At 44.0% G+C, this 22237-nt stretch overlaps 1 protein-coding gene and 1 long non-coding RNA gene across 3 annotated transcripts in view; one reads left to right on the forward strand and one right to left on the reverse strand.

The window, feature by feature from the left end:
- LOC138768904 (uncharacterized) overlaps nucleotides 1-17317 on the forward strand; it is a 61000-nt gene extending 43683 nt beyond the window's left edge. Inside the window, exons 3-4 of the long non-coding RNA XR_011359181.1 lie at nucleotides 12864-13049; nucleotides 17117-17317. This is a non-coding gene — a long non-coding RNA (uncharacterized lncRNA). The remainder of the gene's footprint in view (nucleotides 1-12863; nucleotides 13050-17116) is intronic.
- Nucleotides 1-22237, reverse strand: part of RPS19 (ribosomal protein S19) — a 298818-nt gene that overhangs the window by 238099 nt on the left and 38482 nt on the right. The window lies entirely within an intron of this gene.

A 22237-nucleotide genomic window follows, 5' to 3' on the forward strand; every position in this document is an offset into this window, starting at 1 on the left:
CTCTGAGTACAGATAATGTAGATGTCACCTGCAGTCCTATGTAACAGCACAGATAACACAGTGATATCTCTGAGTACAGATAATGTAGTAGCTGTCACCTGCAGTCCTATGTAACACCACAGATAACACAGCGATATCTCTGAGTACAGATAATGTAGTAGTCACCTGCAGTCCTATGTAACACCACAGATAACACAGCGATATCTCTGAGTACAGATAATGTAGTAGTCACCTGCAGTCCTATGTAACCCAACAGATAACACAGTGATATCTCTGAGTACAGATAATGTAGATGTCACCTGCAGTCCTATGTAACAGCACAGATAACACAGTGATATCTCTGAGTACAGATAATGTATATGTCACCTGCAGTCCGATGTAACAGCACAGATAACACAGTGATATCTCTGAGTACAGATAATGTATATGTCACCTGCAGTCCTATGTAACACCACAGATAACACAGTGATATCTCTGAGTACAGATAATGTAGTAGCTGTCACCTGCAGTCCTATGTAACACCACAGATAACACAGCGATATCTCTGAGTACAGATAATGTAGTAGATGTCTCCTGCAGTCCTATGTAACCCAACAGATAACACAGTGATATCTCTGAGTACAGATAATGTAGTAGTCACCTGCAGTCCTATGTAACACAACAGATAACACAGTGATATCTCTGAGTACAGATAATGTAGTAGCTGTCACCTCGGGGCGCCCCTACTAAATGATGTTCTACAAAATAAGAAAATTGTCATACAGGGACTCACAGGTGACGTCTTCTTTGATCTGAGGCGTCACTTTCCCTTTTCCTCTCCATCCGGCCCAGACCTCCATGATGATTCCTTCCAGATATGTTTCATCTTTTCAGAACCTGCGAGACAAACAATTTAGGCTCCGCACATTTCTAGCAACTTCCTTTCCTTTCTCCCCCCTGTAGGTTCCCATAGTAACTGCGCTGTTTGGTGTTATGTGCAGTAAAGCGAATAGGAATGTGGGATGCCCCCTGTAAGTAGGATCCCCTGCTGTGCCCCCTGTATGTACGATTCCCTGCTGTGCCCCATGAGCTAATAATGCCCCCAGAGGTACCCCCATACACTAATAATGCCCCCAGAGATGCCCCCATGAGTTAATAATGCCCCCAGAGGTGCCCCCATGAACTAATAATGCCCCCAGAGGTACCCCCATATACTAATAATGCCCCCAGAGGTGTCCCCATGAACTAATAATGCCCCCAGAGGTACCCCCATATACTAATAATGCCCCCAGAGGTGTCCCCATATACTAATAATGCCCCCAGAGGTGCCCCCATGAACTAATAATGCCCCCAGAGGTGTCCCCATATACTAATAATGCCCCCAGAGGTGCCCCCATGAGCTAATAATGCCCCCAGAGGTGCCCCCATATACTAATAATGCCCCCATATACTAATAATGCCCCCAGAGGTGCCCCCATGAACTAATAATGCCCCCAGAGGTGCCCCCATATACTAATAATGCCCCCAGAGGTGCCCCCATGAACTAATAATGCCCCCAGAGGTGACCCATATACTAATAATGCCCCCAGAGGTACCCCCATATACTAATAATGCCAACAGAGGTGCCCCCATATACTAATAATGCCCCCAGAGGTGCCCCCATACACTAATAATGCCCCCAGAGGTGCCCCCATACACTAATAATGCCCCCAGAGGTGCCCCCATATACTACTAATGCCCCCAGAGGTGCCCCCATGAGCTAATAATGCCCCCAGAGGTGCCCCCATATACTAATAATGCCCCCAGAGGTGTCCCCATACACTAATAATGCCCCCAGAGGTGCCCCCATATACTACTAATGCCCCCAGAGGTGCCCCCATATACTAATAATGCCCCCAGAGGTGCCCCCATATACTAATAATGCCCCCATATACTAATAATGCCCCCAGAGGTGCCCCCCATGAGCTAATAATGCCCCCAGAGGTGCCCCCATATACTAATAATGCCCCCAGAGATGCCCCCCATATACTAATAATGCCCCCAGAGGTGCCCCTAAAAAAACAAACATCCTACTCACCTAATCGGCGCTGTGCAGGCAGCAGCTCTTCCTCCTCTTCGGGCTCCATCTTGCGAGCCGCAGGGACGGGACTTCCGGCAGGCGTGATGACGTCACATCATCACGCCTGCCGGAGAGGTCACGGCCCGGCCTCCCATAGGCTGCTGGTATGAAGTGCCGGCAGCCTATGGGAGGGAATACAGGAGGAGGACGCTGAGAGGTCCTGCTCCTGTATTCTGATCGCTTTAATGTTCCGCCCGACATCAAAGCGATCAGTGCATCCCGAGAAGCTGCGCGGCCGCAGCTTCTCGGGATGCTCAAAAACAGGTGGCAAGGGGGGCCGTGCGGGCCCCCCTAGCGTAGCGGACGGGGGGCGGCGGGCCCCCCCCCCATGTCTCTTAGGGTCCGGGCCCCATACGGCAGTACCACTTGTACTGCCCTATCGGCGGCCCTGACCATGCTGCTCCCTTACTCCCCCTCCCACCTAGTACAGGGAGCTCTTAAACCAAAGCAATGGTCTTTAATCGAGTCACAATTTTGAAAAATTGTGAGCTCTTCTTGCAAAACACTCTCAATCCAAGTTACTCTTAAAACCCCTTAAAGTGTCACTGTCGTTAAAATTTTTATTGCAGAAATCAATAGTCCAGGTGATTTTAAGAAACTTGGGTAATTGGGTTTATTAGCCGAAAAATGAATTTTTATCATGAAAAAGCAGTTTGAAGCTCTCCCCCCTGTCTTCATGGTTTTCCTATGGAGAGAGAAAGTAAATGCAGCAAAACAGGACAACAAAAAAGTTAATTTACACTCACATCCCGGGCTCTCTCCTCTGCAGTCACCACAGAGCTATCTGATCACTAATTAGGGCTCTGAATAGCTCCCCGCTGTGCAATCCTTTGTTCTGGGCTCTCAGCTGCCCAAATCTCACTCCTTCCCCCTCCCCCCTCCCCTCTTCATAGACCAGACAGGATCCGACTGATGAAAGAGATGAAAAAACAGTCGAGATTTCCTGATTCTGAAGAGTGGACAGCAGAAAGGAGAGGAGGGGGGGACCTGGGAAAAGGCTTTTTACATGCAGATAATGGCATATTTGGCTAATAAACCCAATTACAAAGTTTCTTAAAATCACCTGGACTATTGATTTCTGAAAAAAAAAATTTAACGACAGTGACACTTTAAGGATCGGGCTAATTTTCATTTTAGTGTTTTCGTTTTTTACTTCTTGTGCAGTTGCATTTTTACACCTACAGACCCACATGAGCCCTTATTTTTTGCGTCACTAATTGTACTTTGCAATGACAGGCTGAATTTTTGCATAAAATATGCTGTGAAACCAGAAAAAAATTATATGCGCGGTGAAATTGGAAAAAAAAAAAAAAGCAATTCTTTTTCTTTGGGGGGGGGGGGGGGGGTTACGCCGTGTGTCCTATGGAAAAACTGTCATGTTATTTATGTTCCTCAAGTCGGTACGATTAAAATGATATGTAACATGTATAACTTTTATATTATGTGATGGCTCGTAAAAAAAAAAAAAAACTTTTACAGAAAATAAACGTTCCTTAAAATCGCTCGATTCCCAGGCTTATAGCGCTTTTATTCTTTGGTCTATGGGGCTGTGTGAGGTGTCATTTTTTGCTCCATGATGTGTTCTTTCTATCGGTACCTTGATAGCGCATATGCGACTTTTTGATCACTTTTTATTACAATTTTTGTGGATTTGATGCGACCAAAAATGCACAATTTTGCACTTTGGAATTGTTTTGCGGTTACGCCAATTACAGTGAGGGATCATGAATTAAATAAATTTATATTTTGGGTGATTACGCACGCAGCGATACCAAACATGTTTGTTTATTTATTTATTTTTATTTATAAAATGGGAAAAGGGGGGTGATTTGGACTTTTATTAGGGGAGGGGATTATTTATTAATAAAAACACTTTATTTTATTTTCACATAGAGTAATTAGAAGCCCCTGGGGGACTTCTATATACACAGCACTGATCTCCCATTGAGATCAATGCTGTGTATATAATAGAGCAATGATCCATCAGATCGGTGCTCTATTATAATGGTCTGCTGCAGACCATTTAAATGGATTGCCGAGGCGGGATCAGCGTCATTCCGATGCTGAGCCCCTACCGGCTCATTAGAACGATCTCCCCTCCGCGATTGCATCGAAGGGAGGGGGGGGGGAGATCCCTCACTAGACACCAGGGACAGGGGCCACCACCACTATTTAAATTCAGCTGTCAGCCTTGACAGCTGCATTTGAATAGTTAATTAGCCTCTGCGGTGACTAAAACCTGCGGTCCCTGGCTGCACATAGCAACCGGGGACCGCGGGCTGCAGTGAGGGCAGTAACGTCGGGAGCCCTCTCTGATCACCCTTAACGGCCGCATGACGGGTATACCCGTCATGCAGCGTTAACGGGTTAAACCAAGGTACCACAGGTAGTCTACCATCCAGATTGTTGCATGTCTATCCTGTATGCTTTAGGCTCCGTGCACATTGAGCACATTGAACGCCACGGAATCCCGCCAGCCTCCCTGTCATAATGACAGTCTATGGGAGACTTGCGCGCCTCCTCTCTACTCGCTGAAGAATGAACATGTTCATTCCACCAGTTTTGCTCTGTGTGCACGGAGCCTAAAGCATACAGGGTAAGCGTGCAACAATCTGAATGGCGGACTACCTGTGGTACCTTGGTTTAAGAGTAACTTAGTTTGAGAGCGTACTGTCTTCAGCTTCACTCTTGCAGTCCTTTTCAGGATCTTATCTCTCACCTCTAACCCACCCCCTGAACAGTGTCACCACCTATGACCAGTCCCTCCACCCTACATCACCATCTTCCTGTCATTTACGCATATCACTTTATTGAATCATTTTGAGAAGTGTTTACATCATTCTGCCTTGTGATGAATGCTGCCACAGAAAGAGCAGCAGACGAGGAATGAATAAAGCAGTTGCTGCAGTAAAATTAGATATTCTGCAACAGCTCTGGGAGTGAATTGGCAGGACTTAGGAGAGAAGTAAGCAGGGTGGAAGCTCTGTGATGAAAAGATGAGGGAAAGCAATGCATTGTGGGGATTGCAGTACTGAGCAAGTGCTCATCCAGGAAGTACCACTACAAAATACAGAAAAAAGACCATCAAAACAAATGGATTTTTGGTGGTTTCACTGATAAGCAATGCTATATGCTATCTGATGTCAGAGTACCCCCTTAGGATAATGCAATGGATTTTGTTGCTGGAGCAGAGGTGTGGGGCAGCGAAGGCCTTGGAAAAGAGGACACCATGCGGAAGAACACAGTGGATTTTCTATCCCGCCATATTTAATTAGTTTCCATTTAACAACATTCGGCTCCCATCGTATATAAATAGACCCGCGAATCCTTCTCGTGGACATTCATAAGCATTATTATTAATAGCCTCTTTATAGTGTCTTTATGGAAAGTAATGATGTTTCCATTCAGGACACTAAGAGACGGTCATTGAGGGAAGATTAGAGGCTGAAGGACTCTTACACAAGCTGGACGGTGAAAGACGGAAGACGACCGAGGGGGCTTCACTATGGAGACCGAGTAGCAAATGAATTTTCTAGAATAAAGTCTTATCATCTGTTCCAAAGGCGGCCAAGGTGTCAGATCATATTAAGAGAAAGCAGATCCTTGATGAATGACTGAAAGAAAATCATTAACTCCTCTGCTGAGGGGAATGATTGAGTAGTTGAGAGAGAAACAACGCGTGTAAAAAAATGTTCGCCATTCATCAGACGCTCCTAATTTTGCCATATTGAAAATAAGATGTTATCTTACAAGGAGTTGTCACCTACGTGTCAGTGAAAACTATAGGAAAGTCATTGGATTCTGAGAAGCAGATGTGTGAATGTCAAACTATTCAAGTGGTCTGCAGGTGACAAATCTATACAGGGTATGTGCTTCTTACTTTGTCGCAATCCAGCACCACTCTACTGCTCCCCAATGGCGGCTCTTCATTCACTTTTAAGGGGTTATCCAGTGAAAATCTTTTTCTTTCAAATCAACTAGTTTCAGAAGGTTATGTAGATTTCTAATTTACTTCTATTAAAAAAATCTCAAGCCTATTAATACTTGTCAGCTGCTGTATGTCCTGCAGGAAATCGCGGGAACTGTCCAGAGCAGGAGAGGTTTTCTATGGGACAGAGATGGCAGCAGAGAGGTACTAACTTACCTCTCCTTGTGCCCATGGTGAGCAGCGGGACGGGCCTCGGGACCCCTGCTGAGCTCCAGGATCTCCAGTGCTGACACATAAGGGACATATAAGCAGGTAAGATGTTTCCCTTTAAGGGTATTTCCCCATTAACAAGGGTCTGATTTTTGCTGGATCCCACACTAATCAAACTCTCAAGTCTCTTGAGGACAGAATAAGCCACCAGTAGAGATGAGCAAACTTTTCAAAAGTTAAGTTCGGCAGGTTGCTAAACAGCAACATTGGAATGAAAACATGCTGTCATATGTAAATATACACAAAAGAAGCTGGCAGGGGAAGAAGCAATTGGCATACATACGGATCATGTCTATACAAAGCTAGCATACAAAAGGCTAACTGTATGCAACTGCTTAATCTCCTAAAATAATATAATTTGGTAAATAGTAGGTGATCTATCCGCTCTCCTACAGCCAACAACAGGTCAGTATTGCGAATTCTTGCCAATAGAAGTAACCGCTAACTAAAGGCCCTATTCCACGGAACGATTATCGGCCAATATCGGCCGCTACGGACGATAATCGTCCGGTGGAATAGAGTGCAACAATCAGCCGACATCATTCATGTTGGCTGATCGTTGCAGTCGCTTGTTTTTCAACATGTTGAAAAACAAGCGACTGATATAGCAGCGATCTGCTGCCGCCGCTCTGTTGAATAGGAGCATCGGCAGCAGACGCTGCTATATCCTATGGGCTGCCTGGACGATCAGCGATCATCCGGGAAGGCCCCCCCCAGCAGCTCCCCCGCCGCCCCTCCCACACTCACCCGCTCGCTGCAGCCGTGTTGAATAGCGGCGGCAGAGAGTGGGGAACGAGGAGCAAACGAGCGATGAGAACGCTCGTTTGCTCCTCTAGACGGCCCCTGGAATAGGGCCATAACTATAGGACATATTGTCTTTGTTAATTGTTCTTTGTTAATAGTTGTCTTTGTTAATGGTGTTTATTGATTTTAAAGTATTCTATACGAAAACAATAAAAACATTAATTAAAAAAAAAAAAAAACTATACGACATATGCAAGAAGTCTAAGTTGTCTGATGGGATGTATGATCCCCAGTGGGTGTTGCCTACTACTGCTGCTTGACAAATCTGTAAATCTTCTCTGCAAGGAGTGCACCACGGACAGTGTCACATACTTCAGTCGCTGGTATAGCGCTTCCAAAAAGTTCAAGTCCTGTGCGACTTCACCAGCAGGAAAATCCTCATACTTTCTGGACATTCCGGTGGACACAGGAAATCCGTAGGGGGGCACAGGGGACCTCGCACAGGTAAGTATAGGTTATTTAGAATGAGTATTAAATTGTGTGACTGCCATCTCTACAAACTCGTTCAGAAACTGTCCAGCGATATACAAGAAACAATTCCTACCGGAGTCCTGTTTAGGGTGATATCCATCAAACATTGTGACGGCAGAGAAACTGAACACTTATTGCTTGGTTAGAGCCGATCACTGTGATCATTTTATTGTCAATGGTTTTTCTATAAAAAGGATTGTCTAAAAAAGAGCCATCTCTTCTTTCAGTTCTTTAGGATGTTTACTTCTTCTTCTTTGGTGTCCATCACATTTGCTGCTCACTGACAAGCTCTACAGTAGATGGTAATACATAGGAGGTGATCTGTCTGATGAATGGGTATTCCACAAAGACTAGTGCTCTCCTCGATGCACCTGTACATAACATGGAGAGAAGGCCATTGAGGCCTTTAACATTGCTGGTTTCCTATGATCATGGCTATTATTTGGCATTGCTATGGAGTCTAGTGGTGATGAGTGGCTGCCAGGTATCTCTGGAGCCACTTATCTATGGTGGAGCAGCCTGTCCAATTATATGTTCTCCAGTATCAGACATCTAGCAGCCTCCTCAGTGTGATGTGCAGACAAATCTATGATGTCTACGGCCCCCTTCGGACTATAGAGATGAGCTTCTCTCCCACCTTTTCATTTGCTGAGGCAACAGCAACAAAGTCTTATTACCTGCATTTTATTTCAGTCTGTGATAGACGCCTTATCTTCACATGATAGTCGAGGAACAGATGGAGCCCCACAGGTTCTATAATCCTGATCTAATACCTCCAGCAATACTCCAAAGTATCTCTGCCTATACAACAATCGTACATTAAGACTCCATGACATCTGCTGAATGACTCTGCGAGCACTACCTGCAAAACCGCCCGGCAGGGCCAGGAGTGGATTTGGAAATTCTAATTAAGATGCTATTCGAGGACAGGTGCGACTTCCAATTTCTGCAAACAGAAGCAATAGTTTACAATGAAATAAATTACATTAACGGGTAGGACATGATGAAAGGGAAAGCAAAGTAGGTCAGGTGAGGTGCCTACCATAGCTGTACATTTTATATAATACTATTATAGCTCATAATTGCATTTACACAATCATTTGCAACAACTTCTTACGTGGCTCCTTCGATTTCTCCAGTTTTAATGTCAGCAGATCTGCCCAGTCTTGAAGGTTCTTGGCCAATGATTCAGATGGGCTAATAACTGCATCAAACCAGGTTAACATCTTTGACTTCCCTTATCTAGACAGGTTGTCCACACTTAGCTGAGCCTAGGCCAGAAAACTCAATGTGCCCTCAGAAGCATCTTATATTTCTCCTTTAAAAATGTCCTGCATAAATAGTTTACAGGGAACACCTCAGTTCAACGACCCCCCCCCCCCCCCTCTTGTATGAATAAGTCCATTAATAGCAACTCACTTTTAAGCTGAACACTAGAGATAAGCGCAACTCGAGCATGCTTGAGTGTGATTGCTGGGCATTTTAATACCAGTGGCTAAAGAAGTTGGATGAAGCCCTAGGGAGTCCTCTAAAACAAGATATAGCCTATGGCTGTATCCATGTTTTCCCAGACTTCCTGGGGCTTTATCCAACTTCTTCAGTTACCGGTATTTAAATGCAGAATGATCACACTCAAGCATGCTCAAGTTGCGCTCATCGAGAACACCCTTCCAAGAGACCAAGATCATGAAATAAAAGTAGATGTTAGGCCAAGTAAAGTTGCCGCGCTTCCACCCTCTAAAAATACTTGGTAGATAGTTATATTATAGATCACAAGCCACAAAATACAAATGCCAACACAGCCCCCAGAAAAAGTATAAGACCCCCAAATTAACACAGACTGTAGACCAAAACCAAAAATAAGTACAGAATCAGGACCAGAGCCTAAAATACAGACCATACACCCCAAAATCTAGTCAGACCTATGACCAGACTCCAGAATAAATGCAGAATAAAACCCAATATAAACTCCCCAATAACTTGTGGCCAGGTCGTAAACACGGATCCCTGATGAGACCTGAGAAAAATAATGCATAGGCATTGTATATGGACCTTGTCTATTGTAACATGCTTTTAAAACTTTGAATAACAAAAGGATCATTTTATAAAAAAACGAGGTGCTGGTGATTTACCTACAGTGTTAGAGTAAGTCTGCAAAAAATCCTATCTAACGTGTCACACTGTTCGGTCATCGTCAGATGCAGTTGTTGGTTGATACCTGTAAATAGCAGATTCCCACACTGTCAATAGAAGCCCAGATCACAGATCATGGCAGAGGCTCAGGTCATTTGTCGCTCTAACTGATGACACTGTCACCCAGAGTGACAATGTTCCCAGGCAAACCGTGAAAGACAAGTCACTTAGGAAACGGAAATCTTTACAGTATGGCCGACTTGAAGCAAATGTATCATCAGCACATTCACTTTAAGTTTTGCACATGGATAGAATGCGCTGTTCTATTCCCGGGCACTGGCCAGGAGTGAAGCACTGGAGGCGTGTCGGCCCTCCCCCCGTGGGTGGAAACCCCTCTAGAATTAATGGAGAAGTGGGGTTTCCTCCCACTGGGGGACAGGCTGGCCCGCCTCCAGTGCTTCACTCCTGGCCAGTGCCCGGGAATAGAACGGCGCTGTACATGGGAATCAGGCCGTGATTCAAAAAAAGGACCCCACGCTGGTGCTGTTCTGTCCATGTGCAAAACTTAAAGCAAAAGTACTGATGGCACATTCGCTTTAAGACCTGGTTCACATGTGCACATCGATATATGCCCGTAATACAGATCAGCAGTATGGGAGTATTACAGATGACATGTCATTAGTATATCATCAGTATTACTGATCAGTAAAGCATGTGGGTTCAGTTTCCCCTTGAGGAGAGCGCCATACGTGTGAAGACTTATAGGCCATTTATACTCCACTGGAAATTCTGGGGCAAAAGGATATGCAAAGCAACTCTCACACCACTTTTTCATGGTAGTTTGAAGTGAGTGTTCACTAACTAGGAATCTTAAAGCCTGACTGCTTACCCATCTGTAGACCCCCGTTTTGGCATTATTGCCCCTTGTCAGTACAGAGCAGGGTGCTGGCTGGCTAGTGAAAGCTGCTTTGCCTTTCCTTCTCAGAATTTCCAGGGAAGCATGAATGGTCTATAAGACTCCATATTTCTTTACTAGATATGAGTGAACCTCCAGCATACTCGGGTTCACGGGAACCCAAGCGTGTTGCATTTGATTACCGGTGGCTGCTGAAGTTGGACGCAGCCTGTTTTCCAGGACTCCCTAGGGTGGCATCCAACTTCTTCAGCCACTGGTAATCAAATGTCCAATGTTTGGGTTCGGATGAACCCAATTGTGCATGAGCGTCGCTCATCTCTACTCTTTACAACGCTCTCCTCAAGAAGAAATGTAACCCCTTTGGTCCCACGGCAATAGGCCTCTCACAAGGCAGACATACGATCCACCTAAGCTTCCTCTCCCATGGCACCTGTTTTTCTATTATCTGGATGGGAGCTTATGTTGCTCTAAAACCTATATACACTGTTTAGCAAAAATAGTCACTTTCCAGATGTGTAAGCTGCCAACACCATAGGTACTAATGCAACCCTATACTATCAGGGCACTAATATAATGACTTACTGTCAGGGCACTAATGCACCCCGATACCATCAGGGCACTAATATAATCCCTTACTGTCAGGGCACTAATGCACCCCAATACCATCAGGGCACTAATATACCCCCATACCATCAGAACACTAATGTTCCCCCCATACCATCAGGGCACTAATATAATCCCTTACTGTCAGGGCACTAATGCACCCCAATACCATCAGGGCACTAATATACCCCCATACCATCAGGGCACTAAAATAATCCCATACTGTCAGGGCACTAATATACCCCCATACCATCAGGGCACTAATATAATCCCTTACTGTCAGGGCACTAATGCACCCCAATACCATCAGGGCACTAAAATAATACCATACTGTCAGGGCACTAATATACCCCCATACCATCAGGGCACTAATATAATCCCTTACTGTCAGGGCACTAATGCACCCCAATACCATCAGGGCACTAAAATAATCCCATACTGTCAGGGCACTAATATAGCCCCATACCATCAGGGCACTAATATAATCCCATACCATCAGGGCACTAATGCACCCCCATACCATCAGGGCTTTAATATAATCCTATACCATCAGGGCACTAATGCACCCCCATACCATCAGGGCTTTAATATAATCCTATACCATCAGGGCACTAATGCAACCCCATGTTGTCAGGGCACAAATGCAACCCCATACCATCAGGGCACTAATGCAACTGCATACCATCAGGGCACTAATGCAACCCCATCACTAACAGAGATGCATGCTTTTGAACTGTGCTCTGATAACAAGCTGGATGGCCCTCTCCTCCTGAGTCCGCAGGACAGGGTGTCCGTGGTTTCCAAAAAGAATTTGAAATTTTAATTAATCTGATCACAGAACAGTTTTGCTTTTTGCCTCAGTCCATTTTACATGCGCTGTGGCCCAGCCAAGACAGCAGGGTTTCTGGATCGGATGGCTTCTTTGGCTTCTTTCTCTGCATGATACATGTACAGTGAACTGTGTCCACAGACAATAATTTCTGGAGTGTTTCTGAGCCCATGTAGTGATTTTTCGAGTCAATCATGTTTTTAATGCAGTGTATCCTCAGGGCCCGTAGATCACAAGCATGTAATATTAACCATTGGCCTTGTTCATTTTGCACATGGAGTTCTGCATTTTTTTAATGATATTACGTACTGTACATGGTGGGATATTCAAAGTCTTTGCAATTTTACATGGCTGTTCTCCGGCATAAAAAATATTAAAATTTATTTATTTTTTTTGCAAAATGGGGCTGCAATTTTTTTTTCTTATGCCATAAAATCACCATGAAGACCTTTATGAAGTCTCCTGTATGTGTTAGCATTATACCGTAAAGCATGAGCAGTTCTGCCACGTTTTTATTGACTGTGTGAATAGATCCCAATGATTGACTGGAAAATGAACAGTTGTCACCAGTCATGAAGTAAGGAATCCTCTATAATGAACTGTGGAGGGAATATAAAGTGGTCACACACATTGGTTTTATCTTAGGGGGATGTTCACATGCAGTCAGCTCCATTCATCTACGCAGATTTTTGCAAGTTACAGGACTACTACTTTCCACTGCTGAGAGTAATAGTCTAAAAACTGGACATGGTTGGAGACTATTGATCTAGAAAGGGTTATACACTATCTCTATTCTCTAATTCCTCTTCAGGCATGACCAGCATCAGAATGAACCTTCTCATTGTACCTCCATGATTGACACCTTCCTCTGCTCCTATATCGGATGCTGATCTCCTCACGTCAGAAAAGACATCAAAGGCCCATAATATCAGGAACATGTCAAGTCGTCTATAAAGCAATCGCTTAATAACATGGAGCAGCGTTCACAGCCTACAGGGTAAGCCATATATTGGATGTCATAGGTCTTCACCGACCCCTATACATCTGCTCATCCTTATGAATCTCACTTAACCCTTGTGCGCATCAGTCCAAAGATTTTTCAACTATATATTTTTTTAATTCGTTGTAGCAGAAGTAATGGGACACATGTCATCCGTTGTAATAGCGAGAGGCTCGGATCAAAGCCGTCGTCTCCTATTATGTGGTATCCTGTTTTCTCAGTAAATGCTCCCAGTTTTGCTTATGAAATAGGTGTGATCGCATAGTAATTATAGACCTATCTATGTCATATATATGTAAGGTGTGAGCAGCATAGAATACGCTGAATATAAAGCTCCACCTTGGAATAACACTGGATTCTTAGTCAGCAAGTCTGTGAATTTATTTTTATTTTTTTACATTTTCTTACTTATTTTACCAAAGGAAACTGTCAGCAGGTTGCTGTTGACTGATCCTATATTCTTTTTACATTTCTGTTTACTTACATTATGGTGTCCTGCTGATAAAGGGTTATGGGGGTGCTTGTTCTTAGATATTTTATTATATCTATATCTATATTATTATTATTTGATCAATAATATCTGAATACACAGTGCAAGTTATAGGATGCCAGGGCAATAGGCTAGTTTCACATGAGCACAATGGGGGAGATTTCATAATGTTTCGCTTCTGGCGTACAACAGGGAGAAGGTGCAGATTCTTGCCTTCTCATTGGCGTACGCCAGGGGTAATCTCCACTCACCTGAAGGCCGGGTGGGTGGGTGTGGGAAGGCACACAGGAGGAGGTGTACGACTCTAAGTAAATTGGGCAGGGGAAAGGGGACGAGGCTTTATTTAAGACTGGCATACGAGTATGCCAGTCTTGATAAATGTCCCCCAATATGGCCATATTACAGCCAGAAGTCCTGGCCTAGGTGTGGGCGAAATGACCGTAAAATGTAAAAAAAAAATGTAGATGTGTCAGCTTACCGTATATTGAAAGTCCAATACATGTACTGAATCCTGGCTAAGAGCACAGAGACTAAATATTTTCAGGATGACTCCTGGTGAACATCCAAGGCAAAATGAAAGCTCCAAAAGCTCCATCTCTGTCATGTTAAAACCTAGAGTTTGTATTATTCAACGAGATAAAAAATATGCACAAAGATGAAAAAAAAAATGCAATCCAACGCGTTTCAAAGTGTAAACCTTTTTAAAACATTTGCTTATACAAACTGTTGTTAGTATAAGGTAAATTAGTTCTTTGTATAAGCAAATGTTATTCGGTGATTAAGAAGTTTTACTCTTTGAAACGCGTTGGAGTTGCTTTTTTTTTAATCTATGTGGATGTTTTTTTTATCTGATGGAATAATAAAAGCTTGATGTTTTAACACTATGTAGCTGGAGCCTTTGGAGTTTTTCTTTTGCCGTGGGTGCAATGACACACACTAAAAGCATCATGTATAACTATATATGATAGATCTATATGATGCTGTCAGGTTGGATCATGAAAGGCGTTGTTTGTGGAGCAGAAGAGGCTCTACCTGTTCTGCTCCCCGGTGCTCCACTTTATCCCTCTGGCTCTGAAGAATACCTTCTTAGATAATATGAAGTGCATGCTGCAAGCATCAGATATAGGCAAAATTGATTTCCAATCGCTGCAAGAAGCTGCCAATATTGCCGTTGTGGTGTTGTTTCATTCACACGTGATAATTGCAATATGGTACCTGCCTCCTCTGAGACAAGACTGAGCTGAAAGTGGAGTACCAGGGAGTGAAAAAGGGTAAAACATAAGAAAAAGCAAAGCTCTACTTTAAAAGGGGTTGTCCACTGATGGGTCCACCATCTAAGGCTGATGATAGAGGTTACCACTTTTGAAGCCAGAAATTCTCTGTAATCTGTTGAGGAACCTGGCAGCAACTGTTCCAATATTATTGCAGCACCCCCACAGGACAAGAGAAACATTATGCAGTGTTTATTGAAAGAAATAAGCTATATAAAGCACTGGATCCTCCAAAAGGAGGTATAGATAAGATGAGGGTTCTAAATGGGTCTCCCTTTTACCCCTATTAACTCAAAGTTTCCTGATATGGTATTTGGCTATAGGTGTTCTGAAGCCGACAACCCCTTTAATGAATATGAGTTCTGCAATTGTTTATATACTGTCAGGAGCGTAACTAGAAAAGTCTGGGACCTAAACAAACCTTTAAATGGTGCCCCCCTACCTTCCCATCTGACTACCTAGATGACCATAGCACCTAAGGGGTAAAGCAGCAGTGCCTTTATGTACCTATATTACACATTTTTATGTATGCATGATACAGAGACTGTGAAGGGAGTCATGCATACATGAATATACACATTAAAATTTAACCTTTTTTATGTATGTTATGTAATATGTGTCAACGCACCTGCCACAATACATGCATGTTGCCCTCTCCGCAGGGACTGTATCCTGCATAAAGTGTGAAGTATAAATAGCTAAAGGTCAGGCTGCAGGCTATACATGAGAAGCACTCTGACTTTACCAACAACCCAAGAAAGCTCCTGAATGCTGATTAGCGCTGGGGATGGAATATGGCACCAGGTCGCACAAGCCCCGAGGGTCAGACAAAGTAAATGTAGTGACTGAGTAACAGAGACCAAGGCTGGTTTTAGACTTATTGTGGCCCTGGGCTCAAGAGCCATCTTGTCTGATCCAGGTCATTCATTTTCCCTTCCATCCAGTCCAGAAGACCATGGCATCTTCGCCACAGCCCATCTCCGCAAACTGCCAGATAAACATTTTAGCATCCTAATTTTTCCAGCATCTTCCCCACCTATACAAACCTTCATCCATAGACCCCAAACAATATTACAATCCCCCTGATGTCCTTAACTGTAATAGTGGCCTTTTTGTGGCCCTACATATTAAAGGAGAAGTCCAGCGAAAAATTTTATTAAAGTATTGTATTGCCCCCCAAAAGTTATACAAATCACCAATATACACTTATTACAGGAAATTAAGTGCATAAAGTGATTTTTTCCCTGCACTTACTACTGCATCAAGGCTTCACTTCCTGGATAACATGGTGATGTCACTTCCTGGATAACATGGTGATGTCACTTCCTGGATAACATGGGGATGTCACTTCCTGGATAACATGGTGATGTCACTTCCTGGATAACATGGGGATGTCATGACCCGACTCCCAGATCTGTGTGGGCTGTGGCTGCTGGAGAGGATGATGGCAGGGGGACACTGAGGGACACAGGGCACTGGAGGGACACTGAGCATCCCTCTGCCATCATCCTCTCCAGCAGCCACAGCCCACACAGCTCTGGGAGTCGGGTCATGACATCACCATTTTATCTAGGAAGTGAAGCCTTGATGCAGTGGTAAGTGCAGGCAAAAAAGCACTTCTCGTAATAAGTGTGAATTCGTGATTTGTATACCTTTTGGGGGGCAATACAATACTTTAATAAAAATGTAATAGTGGGTAGGTAAGTTATATGGGCGTCGTTAAATTCCCCAAGTAGGTAGGTTCCCCAGTAGTAAGATAAACCCCTAAATGAGTAGATGGGATCACCTTTAGGTACGTAGGTCCCTCAGTAGTTAGATAACCCTGCTGGTCCCCTCTTGGGTCAATAGGTCCCCCAGTAGTTAGGTATCCTTATTAGCAGGTAGTATGCCCCTTAGTTAAGTAGGTTCCTTAGTAGGCAGGTAGTCTCTGTTAATGAGTAGGTAGGTCCTCTTTTAGTTAAGTAAGTCCCCCAGTAGGTAGATATCCTCACTTCGTAGGAAGACTGGATTCCTATTAGGTAAGAAGGTAGGTAACCCCTGTTATCAAGTAGGTAGTTTTCCCTTAGGTAAGTACATCCCCAGTGGGTAAGTAGCCTCCCATAGTAAGTAGGTAGGTCCCACTTGGGTAAGTAGGACTTCAGTAAATAGGTTGATTCTCTTATTAAATAAGTACAGTAGGTTGCCCCTTAGGTAAGAATATCCCCCACTAGATAGGTGCCCCCCCTTAGTAAGTAGGTTGGTCCTCTGAGATAAGTAGGTAGCCCCCTAATTTACCTACCTACCTTCTTTCTGCTTCCACACAGATCACAAAGACGCCTCATCTTCTCCTTGCACCACCTCCATCCTGACGCTGTACACAACCCCTATGTCCTGGTGCGTGATGACCTCAGCAGCAGAATCCTATAGGTAGCACAAAGCTAATGGCTCCTTGCCCTATGTCATCTTTCAGCTGCATGTGTGTCTTATCTCTGTATATACAGCAAAAAAAAAACGATGGCCCTGACCGGGACATTGCAGGTCTGGTGGCCTCCTTATGGCTTGGTTCCTGTAGAAGCTGATATGGCTGCTTGGCTGCTATATGTATTGTATTCAATAAATATACAATTGCACTGTATAAATCTTTTCTACAGTAATTTTTTTTTTGTATGTAAGGAAATACCCACAGCTGTCAGTATCCTACAGAAATATACCTTTATCCAACTGATTCCTTATTGGTTCTTTCCTGTAAAAGAATATTACTGCTGCCATGTATCCAGCCTTAAGTAGCAATCTATAGTATAGTTTTATTGTGGGAATTGATTCTACAATCGTTCTGTTAATACAAATACAGACTACAGGGACTGTCACATCCTCCCCCACCATTATGTGAGTCCCTCAGCAGGGGTCTGAGGTCTAATAATGGACTCCAGACAACAGGCTATGCATCAAGATGAAATCGAAGGATCTTATCAAATTGCTTCCATTGCTATGGGGAGCTACGGTAATAATATCTCTATATTAAAGGGGTTGTTCTGTTTGGAAAACCTATTCTCTCTGAGCTAATTAAAGGGAGTCCTTATATTCAGGACACTTATCTGTTAGCCAGAGCAGAGAGGGACTACAAAGAGTATATCTTGCTTTGCAGGACTTGACATGTCCATGCATCATTACAAAGACAGTCATATCAATAAGAACTGTGTAAAAATTAACATTTATTACTGGTTCTCCTCATATACCTTATACTTTTGCTGGCTGTACCTTGCAGAGTGTTTGGCTGTCTATATAAGACCAACCACCAAAAGTTGATGCCAGTGGAGATAGGCAGGGCCGCCATCAGGAATTTTGGGCCCCTTCCAGGCAAAGAGTCTGGGTCCCCCATTAACAAAAAATCTGGGACGTATCTTTAATGGAAGTTTCTGGTGTGATGCACATACAGCTGCCTGTGGAAGATTGGGTCGCTTTGGATACATCCCAAGCTGCGTCTGCACGGTCTGTAAATATGGACGATGTGCTATTCAATGGAGTTCGTAGTTTCCAGCATCATGTATCCAAAACTCTGTAAATGTTGGCACTAGTGTACTGACACGCTTGTTCAGTAAAGTAGGACAAAGATTTAAATAGTTTCAGAGCACCCGTCATCATAATGATACTTGGTGCCAAAAACTGCAAACTCCTCTCCGTAACAAACCATCCGTATTTACGGACCGTGCACGGAACATGGAAACAGACCCCTAGAAAGCCGTTCTCTTGTGCATGCTCAAAAGGCCCTGTGCTGGCAATACAGATCTATCCCAATACTTAATGCATGAAAACAATAAAGTCATTGCCGAAACCGCAATAGACAATACCATATATCATCCCACCCAAAGCAGTTGATGGATAACAAAGTATATGTGGCAAAAATAATGGTGCCGTGCAATACAGATAGATATATATATATATATATCACATACATGACAAGTGAGGGTGCGTAATACCTTACATAGTCCATCAAGTTCAACCAAGGAGTGGATGGATGAAGGGAAAGGGGATATACAAGGAGGGGATGGATACAGGGATGGGGGGTGGATGATGGGTAGGTTCTATACATATGCATTTATGTTACTTTGGTCTAAGAACTTGTCTAGGCCGGTTTTGAAGCCCTCTACTGTTTTTGCTGTGACCAGATCCTGTGGTAGACTGTTCCACATAGTCACAGTTCTCATGGTAAAGAAGGCTTGTCGCCTCCAGAGATTGAACCTTCTTTTCTCCAGGCGGAGGCAGTGCCCCCTTGTCTTTTGAGGGGGTTTAACCTGGAACATCTTTTCCCCATATTTCTTGTAGGGGCCATTTATATATTTAAATAAATTAATCATATTTTCCCTTAAAGGAGAAGTCCGTCGATAGCTAAAATCTTGCAGCAGGCAGGGGGAGAGGGGAAATTGATTGCAAGTAGGCACTTACCTATTCCTGTGCCCATGGTGAGTGGTGGGACCGGCCTCGGAACCCCCATGGGTTCCAGGATCTCTGGGGTGTCCACGTCACAACCCAGCTGATGGACTGGCCGCTCTGCCAGTCAGTGACTGGGGTAGGATGCCCCCCCCTTTCCCCTCCCCCCCGCCTGCTGCAGGATTTTAGCAATCGCCGGACCTCTCCTTTAAACATCTCTTTTCAAGACTAAACAAATTTCATTATTTTAATCTATCCTCATAACTAAGATGCTCCATTCCCCTTATTAGTTTAGTTGCCCGTCTTTGTACCCTCTCCAGCTCTAGAACATCCTTTCTATGAATCGGGTTCCAAAACTGGACGGCATACTCCAGATGAGGCCGCACCAAAGCTTTATAAAGCGGTAATATTATATCCCTGACGCCTGACAATTGTACTGCCAGTACTGCCCTGATGGTGGCACTGGAGATAGGGGTCGGGCGTGATGGTAAATCCGTACCCGAACCCTTGTTCTGGGAGACATAGGCCACAGCCAGGTCACTCTGGCTGCGACTTAACCCTCTTCTCCCCACAGAGAACACAGGATCACTCGGACATACAAATGTTCCTGTGTATCTGTAGGAAATGGGCTGGATGACATAACTGACAGCTGGATGATTGTTCCGCTGTCAGTTATTTCAGGTGTACGGAGACATTTAGATTACAGGCTAATACTATGGGGGGCACAGCATTGGGGCACCCTGCAATCAGCTATTTATCAGGTACCTTTCTAACAACAAGGGATTTTTAGAAAAATATGAAAACTTTATTCAGGAAGCATAGGCATTACAGTTGTTCCTGGTTTTAGGGGAGTCAAAAAGTTGCTCTGTCCCGCATAAGGAGACCAGTACTATGACTTGTGCATGATAGTTTGTTGGTCCTGTTACAGATTATGCATTGGGGCCCACAAGATTCAAGTTTCGCCTTTGTCTCTGTTTTATTTTAAAAGATCCAATTGGTATATGGTGACTTATTTTCAGGCAATGCCCTATGGGAAACAAGTATGCAAATGAGCTCTCCTCTAGGGGGGCCCTGTTACAAACTCTGCCCTGGAGCTCTGAGTTCCATCTCGGGAGGCATATATCCTTCTCTTCATCAGTGAGTCGGGAGGTAGGTAATGAGCGGCGTATTCTCCGACTATTTCCCCCATCTATCTCGCTTGTTAAGTAATATGAGTTTCATGTGTAACTACATCCCAAGGTTATCTGTCTCTGCAGAGATGGCACCACAAAGAGAATCTCAGAATAGCCCTGTAAGAATGTGCGCACTGTTCACGGGAGATCAGAGATCACAAAGGAACAATCATTATGTAGATCTATAACATGGACTTATGCTTAATGTCTATTGTGTGTAAGTCTGCCATGAATCTGCAATGTACCCCACGCTTTACAAATGTGCCATGCTGAGAAGGGTGGAGAGGTGATACAAAGAGCAAGGTGGAGGGATAAAACATGGGGGGAGGTAATACATAGAGTAAGGTGGAGAGGTAATACAAAGAGTAAGGTGAAGGGGTAATACATGGGGGGAAGTGAATAAGGTGGAGGGATAAAACATGGGGGGAGGTAATACATAGAGTAAGGTGGAGAGGTAATACAAAGAGTAAGGTGAAGGGGTAATACATGGGGGGAAGTGAATAAGGTGGAGGGATAATACATGGGGGGAGGTAATACATAGAGTAAGGTGGAGGGGTAATACAAAGAGTAAGGTGAAGAGGTAATACACGGGGGGGGGGGGGAGATAATACATAGAGTAAGGTGGAGAGGTGATACATGCATACAGCAGGGTGGACAGGTAATATAAAGATCAAGGTGGGGAGGTAAAACATAGAAAGGGGTGGAGAGGTAATACATACAGAAGGGTGGAGAGGCCATACATAGAGAAGGGTGAAGAGGTAATACACAGAGAAGGGTGAAGAGGTAATACACAGAGAAGAGTGAAAAGGTAATATATAGAGAGGGGTGGAAATGCAATACATAGAGGGGGGAGGTAATACATAGACCAATATGGAGAGGCAATACATAGAGCAGGCTGGAGAGGTAATACATAGAGCATGGTGAAGAGGCAATACAAAAAATAAAGTGGAGCGGTAATACAAAGAGTAAGGTGGAAAGGTACTACATAGAGGGGGTAACACATAGAGCAGGGTGCAGAGGTAATACATAGAGTAGGGTGGAGAAGTAAAACATAGACAGGTAATATAAAGAGCAGGGTGGAGAGGTAACACAGCCTCCATATACCGCACACACACACTCCAACAGCACCATGAGCGCCTGGGGACGCACAGGGATGGTAAGGGCCACAAAGTGTGTCTGTCACACACACAGATGTTTCCTGTGTCCTTCTGCTTAACCCCATATGTACTGCAGTATGTAACTGACACAAAGTTCACTTACTTGCTGCAACAGAAAAAGGGTTAAGGAGCAGAAGACAAAAAGATCTCTGTTTCACTGCCCGTGCACAGATAGTAGTTTCAGCCCCTACGTTTACATATGAAGCAATTGCCTAATGCACTGTATGTTAGTCTTCAGCTGTCAGGACATGATGAGAGTTGTAGTTCTGTACAGTACTGTACTGTAGTTCAGTACAGCTTAAGAGCTACAGGTTGTTTGCTAATAACAGCAGCATGCCCAGACCCCCCTGGTTCTCAGCGTTTTGTGTTGTGCATAGGGGAGGTAGGGCCCCATAAAAATTTTCTTTGCTATCGGGCCTCATGAATCCTAGCTACATCCCTGGTTTTGTGTGAAAAATTCTAGGCTAAGTAGTCAAGTGGGCGGACCTACACAGGATGCACAGTTATCTGTGTATAAGTATGCATGTATAGACAGCTGTCAGTCACTAGATAGGACCATCCATTTCTACTACTAAGCCCGGAATAAGCAAAAAAGTCAAGTGTATGGTCCTACTCAGTGAATGACAGCTCTCTCTACAGTATGTGCCCACCAGGAGATAGCTGTCAGTCTTGAGTGAGAACACCCACG

The sequence above is a fragment of the Dendropsophus ebraccatus genome, chromosome 12, assembly GCF_027789765.1.
Source record: "Dendropsophus ebraccatus isolate aDenEbr1 chromosome 12, aDenEbr1.pat, whole genome shotgun sequence".
In the NCBI taxonomy this organism is placed as follows: Eukaryota; Metazoa; Chordata; class Amphibia; order Anura; family Hylidae; genus Dendropsophus; species Dendropsophus ebraccatus.